The sequence below is a fragment of the Thalassophryne amazonica genome, chromosome 17 (assembly GCF_902500255.1).
Source record: "Thalassophryne amazonica chromosome 17, fThaAma1.1, whole genome shotgun sequence".
In the NCBI taxonomy this organism is placed as follows: domain Eukaryota; kingdom Metazoa; phylum Chordata; class Actinopteri; order Batrachoidiformes; family Batrachoididae; genus Thalassophryne; species Thalassophryne amazonica.
In genome coordinates, this window is record NC_047119.1 from 44,065,736 (window position 1) to 44,072,622 (window position 6,887).

The window sequence follows — 6,887 nt, forward strand, 5'->3', positions numbered from 1 at the left end:
TTCAATTTATCTTTTAACTGTACAAAAAATCAAGTTGTTGTCATGGTCCCTGCTGTCATGGTAAGATGGACATGTGTCCATCTTACCATGCTACCATGGTGCATGGTCCAGCTTGCTATGCTACCATGGTACCATCTTTGCATGACATTACTGTGGAAAAGTCTTCTTTGTAAAAAAAAAAAAGTCTATATTTGGCACATTGGAGAAAATTGCTAATTAAATAATCAACTGTTTTGATTACAGATCAATCATTTAATCAGTTATCGGGTGCAAATCTGAACCTTTATTTTTAAAAATTTAAAAAATGAGCCTTTGCTGTTTTTGTTTGATTTATATAATAGTAAATTATTGTCTTTTTGGGGAGGGAGGGTTAATTTAGAAAGTGAACTGATTCGTATCGGGCAGTATCAACATAATGTCATAGAAAAAAATTAACGTCAGCCAGCAGTGATGGAGCCAGGAATTATTTTGAGGGTGGGCCTGTTGTCTACCAGGTGTCACTATTGATGTGTCTCAGGTGTTTCTGAATTTACATTATAGTTGTAACCATTTCAAAACATTAATTTTTGAAGACAATCATGTAATTTAGCATTTTGAGCAAATGAAACTATAAATCATATGCTTAATCCTTTCTTTTATACATGTAGTTATTGGAACCATTTGAATTTACAATAACTCAAAATGCCTGCAAACAGCTTTCTTTTGATAACTCATGAGATGAATACATAAACTTCTAAACCAGTTAAATATGTCTATTCTATATTTCAGACTCCTAGACCAAAGTATGTACAGATGTCACAGTAGAGAAAAATAAAGTATAAGGCAACCTCCATCATCTCATTTTTTTAGTCTCACATACTAAAAAGGTAAAGATATTTATTATAAAATGTGAAATATGTACACGATGAAAGGCATTGAGGTTCTGACACATGAATGCATCTTTTCCACAATATGTTGACCTAAACAGAAACTGTCTAATAAATGTTCACTGAGCCAATGTGTTCTTTTCAAAAGTGCCTCTAATGTAGAAGTAATTTTATTTTACATTTTTCTTTAGACCAGTCGAGGGATGGACACATAAGCATTTCCAACTCTGAAGGAGTTACTTGTGTCTGATTAGAGCAACTGCACAGTGCAACTCTTAATTGCTGCATCACCAATTATACAGCTTCATGTTGGAGTGGCACACAGACAGATTTTCTTAAAATGCGCAAATTTTCAGCTGGTTTCCAAGAAGGCACATGGGAGGTGCAAGCTTAGATGTTTTGTTGTCTGAGAAATCCTCTCAAAAACAGCCAAACTCACAAAGACTCCTGGAGAAACAATGTCTGGATCCAGATCAGCACTGATCTACTGGGACTCCTGTGCTTGTGGAAAGTTTTCAAGTTGTAAATCACTGTACCATCGGGATGTTTCTACGTGCTAAGTCAGTCTTTGCTCTCTGACTTATTATGAAGCACTAAAATGAGAATTTTCAACTGATATTTCAGCCCATTTTAATTAAATGGTAAATGAAATGTTCTTTGTCTGCAGCCTCCACATTAACCTCAACCTGAAAGAGACGAGTGTAGTTAGTCAGTTTGTTGCAGCTCTAATGGCTCCTTTGACCTTTGGCTGATAACTCCACTATGACACAATCTCAGCGTTGTGGCTATTGTACTTCTCAGTTCACTTGTTTTCTGTCTGACTCTCTTCATTAGAGAGTTTGTGCCTGGCTTCATTTTTATGTGATTCTGTTTTCTCACTTGGTGTCAAAGGTCAGCCACCGTTTGAAATTTTGGCTTTTGTCATGTTATGAGCACATGCTTTTAGCATGTTTTTATTTTGTAATATCTTAAAAAAGGCTTCAGCATACATATGAATAATATTACCCAGTTCAGAGACTACAATGAAAACTTTGTCTTCACCAACAAAGCTATCACTTACCACCTATCCTGGATTCCAGAGAACCGTTAGGGTGCAACTAAAGCTGCATCAAGACAACTGCTATTACTTCTGCTACTAACACTACAACTATAGTCTGTCACGCCCTGCATCTCAAAGTATATATATATATATATATATATATATATATATATATATATATATATATATATATATATATATATATATATATAATGCTTTTTACGCTCACAAACAACAGAAAAATAGTCTTCAACACAATTTTTGTATCCATCCTCTGATGAGCATAAAACGAAATGGCTGTAAAAGTAATGATTATTTGCTACAACCCCTGGCAAAAATTATGGAATCACTGGCCTCGGATGATGTTCATTCAGTTGTTTAATTTTGTAGAAAAAAAGCAGATCACAGACATGACACAAAAGTAAAGTAATTTCAAATGGCAACTTTCTGGCTTTAAGAAACACTATAAGAAATCAAGAAAAAAAGATTGTGGCAGTCAGTAACGGTTACTTTTTTAGACCAAGCAGAGGAAAAAAATATGGAATCACTCAATTCTGAGGAATAAATTATGGAATCACCCTGTAAATTTTCATCCCCCAAACTAACACCTGCATCAAATCAGATCTGCTCGTTGACATTGACCCTATGTGTCTTTTTGCAAGGAATGTTTTCACAGTTTTTGCTCTATGGCAAGATGCATTATCATCTTGAAAAATTGATGTAATCATCCCCAAACATCCTTTCAATTGTCCAAAATATCAACGTAAACTTGTGCATTTATTGATGATGTAATGACAGCCATCTCCCCAGTGCCTTTACCTGACATGCAGCCCCATATCATCAATGACTGTGGAAATGTACATGTTCTCTTCAGGCAGTCATCTTTATAAATCTCATTGGAACAGCACCAAACAAAAGTTCCAGCATCATCACCTTGCCCAATGCAGATTCGAGATTCATCACTGAATATGACTTTCTTCCAGTCATCCACAGTCCACGATTGCTTTTCCTTAGCCCATTGTAACCTTGTTTTTTTCTGTTTAGGTGTTAATGATGGCTTTTGTTTAGCTTTTCTGTATGTAAATCCCATTTCCTTTAGGCGGTTTCTTACAGTTCGGTCACAGACGTTGACTCCAGTTTCCTCCAGTTTCCTCCCATTCGTTCCTCATTTGTTTTGTTGTGCATTTTTCGATTTTTGAGACATATTGCTTTAAGTTTTCTGTCTTGACGCTTTGATGTCTTCCTTGGTCTACCAGTATGTTTGCCTTTAACAACCTTCCCATGTTGTTTGTATTTGGTCCAGAGTTTAGACACAGCTGACTGTGAACAACCAACATCTTTTGCAACATTGCGTGATGATTTACCCTCTTTTAAGAGTTTGATAATCCTCTCCTTTGTTTCAATTGACATCTCTCGTGTTGGAGCCATGATTCATGTCAGTCCACTTGGTGCAACAGCTCTCCAAGGTGTGATCACTCCTTTTTAGATGCAGACTAACGAGCAGATCTGATATGATGCAGGTGTTAGTTTTGGGGATGAAAATTTACAGGGTGATTCCATAATTTTTTCCTCAGAATTGAGTGATTCCATATTTTTTTCCTCTGCTTGGTCTAAAAAAGTAACCGTTACTGACTGCCACAATCTTTTTTTCTTGATTTCTTATAGTGTTTCTTAAAGCCAGAAAGTTGCCATTTGAAATGACTTTAGTTTTGTGTCATGTCTGTGATCTGCTTTTTTCCTACAAAATTAAACAACTGAATGAACATCCTTTGAGGCCGGTGATTCCATAATTTTTGCCAGGGGTTGTATATTAAAGAAGGTGAATATTTATATAATGAGTTGCTTTGTGCTTTTTACATTTTTTTACTTTAACTATATATATATTATACAAATAATGGATGGTAAGGAGTCCAACATAGGGAAATATTGGATGAAGAAAAGTTATATTGGACTCGATAACTTTTCTTCATCCAATATTTCTCTATGTTGGATGACTTGCCATCCATCAATTGTTATGTTCTCCACCCCCCTCCCAAATTAAGCAAACAACAAAGAGTCAAGTAAATTAGATGAATTTATTTTGTTGTGAACAGCATATGAATGCTTCTAAAACGTCAGTAGCGTGCTTGTCTACCTTCTTAGTGTTTTTGGCATCCTTGGAGTTCAATATTTCCACCAGTTCCTCCTCTGTGAACTCAGCAAACCTCGCTGGTAGACAATTTTCTGCTGTTGTTGACATGTTTGTTGCCATTTTTTCAACCAGCATCTGTCAGCTAGTTCCTGACCTTCGTACGCCACGCTCTGATTGGCTAGCTGTTGGCAGTAAGCTCTAACGCTATTGGTCAGTGGGAACCGATCCAATATAACTTTTGGTCCTAGCCTTTTTGGATCCTTTTGGATCCAACATAACTTTCTAACGCCAATCATGCCAAAATACAGTTAAATGATGGACAGAAAGGCTAATCTGTGATTGGCTATTGCAATCTGAGTGGAGAACACACACACACACACACATATATATATATATATATATATATATATATATATATATATATATATATATATATATATATATATATAGTGGCTTGCAAAAGTATTCAGCCCCTTGGTATTTCACATATTTTAATTTATTTATGGCATTTCAAATATAAAAAGTAAACCAGGCTTCTCAATATAAAAATTTTTAAAATTTACTTCCTTAAACTCAAACTGAAAGTAACTCTCTACAAGCTGATATAAAATATAAAAGCCAAGATGATGGGTTGCATAAGTAATGGCCCTTTGGTGTAATACCTGTAAATAATCAGTTTTGTTGCGAGTTTTCTTCAGGCAAGTCAGGGATGGATACATGAACATTTCCAAGTCACTGAATATGTCTTGGACTTTATTTACATCAATTATGAAGAAATACAAACAGTATGACACTCTATGATAAATCTGTGTGGAGTAGACAGTTCTCAAAAACTGAGTGACTGTGCAAGAAGAAGAGTGAGGAAAGCCACCATGACACCCAGACAACCCAGAAGAAGTTATAGGCTTCTGTGGCTGTGATTGGAGAAATTGTGCACAGTGCAAGTTTTGGATTTTATATCCCCAGTTATACAGCTTCATGATGAAGTGGAGCAGAGGAGGGTTTTCTTAAAAAGAAGACCTGAAAGTTCACCTACAATTTGCCAGAAGGTACATCTGAGATGCAAGCCTAGGTTTGATGTGTTAGTGAAAGAAGACCTTCCTCTATAATATTTTCAATAGAAAAGATCAAATATGTGTCAAATATGTTTTTTTTTACATAATTCCATATCTCTTACACTTTTGAAAGATAATTAAAAATTAGATGTTAAATTCTGGTAAAATGTTTTCTTTTCATGCAAAAAAAAAAAAAAAATGGGCAGAAAAAAATGTCTCACTTCTTTTTACATTTGTGCAGTGCACTCCTCCACTGCCACCAGACAGTAATGACTGTGTTCGTCATGAATCATCTGACTATAAAACAGGAACTTTAGTTTTCCCTCCAGGCCAGACTCCTGCTCCATTTGTAGGACTCACAGGCACTAAGAGGACTGAAGGAACTGCTGCAGTGATTAGAAATGACAGGTCACAAACTTTCACGTCACTATGGCTGGTGGCCCTTTTGCTGAAGTGAACAAAAATAAAATTTAAAATGAAAGGGTGAAACATGTCTCTTTTAAAATAAAAAGCAGAATTCCACTCAATCATGACAAAGCCATCTTGTTTCTCTGGACTCTGTCCATGGTCCTGAATTATTTTGAGTTTCAGTGTCTTGCTGAAATATTCCATGACTGTCCCAATTCAGGGTCTACACCCTTCTAAGGTCTGTGTCCCACAAAACTCTTCAAGCTTCCACCCTTTACACACGGCAGAGGCTGAAACAAACTGTTCGGAAATGAGACAATCGAACCCACAGAGTGTTTTGTTGTTGCATCATTACATCTCCCCGCCACTACCTCCTGTTGCCTGGCAACCGTGAAAGCTGCACACACTAAACTGTTTTGTCATGGGGGGGATATATTATTCAATGATAGATTGAAGGATCACCTGTTGCATCCCTTGTTTGCGGGGGGGGGAATGTTGGCCGCTTCACAAGCAACCTTCAAAATGGGACAGCCTAGTCACGTATGGAGTTAAATTTGTCTTATTAATACCTGCAAATGCATAGAGGGTAATCTACAAATATTCCTTGACTTGCACACGTCCACAGATTGCACAAATTTCTAATTTGCAACTTGTGTGTTGTTTTTTACAAATAAATGTGTATTTGTAAATATATAATTTTTTTCATTTGTAAAACAAAAAAAGGCATTTGCAAAACTGAAAATTCTGTTTGTTCAGTGTGATTCAGCATTTGTGGATCAGTGATCACATGCATTCATCGCTTTGCTCAGTTACATGATTTTAAGACATTCTTAGTGCACACAGATCCACACACAAATAGCTCGCAATTCACACAAAGCAACAGTCCTCCAGTAGATGGTAGTGTTGTTCTATGCATTGATGTGGCTACTCCAATGCATCCACAGTCTTCTTCTGCTTCTTCTCAGCAGAACAAGCACTTAAACATTTTCCTGATGCGAATCCGAGATGTTTGTCCAGGATGTTCATCCGGGCCCTTTAAAAGACAGAGAGACGTAGAAAACTCCACACCCTCTGCGCGCTGTTGTCCAACACAGCCAAAACAGCTTTTACCTTTGCTCAATATTTTTTGTTGCACCTTTAGCAGCAATTACATCAAGTCTAATTGAATATGATGCCACAAGCTTGATGCCCCTATATTTGGGCAGTTTTGTCCATTCTCTTTGCAGCACCTCTCAAGCTCCATCAGGTTGGATGGAGAGCGTCGGTGCACAGCCTTTCTCAGATGTCTCCAGAGATTGCCATTTGTATTCAGGTCTGGGCTCTGGCTGGGCCTCTCAAGGACATTCACAGAATTGTCTTGAAGCCACTCCCTTGATATCTTGGCTGTG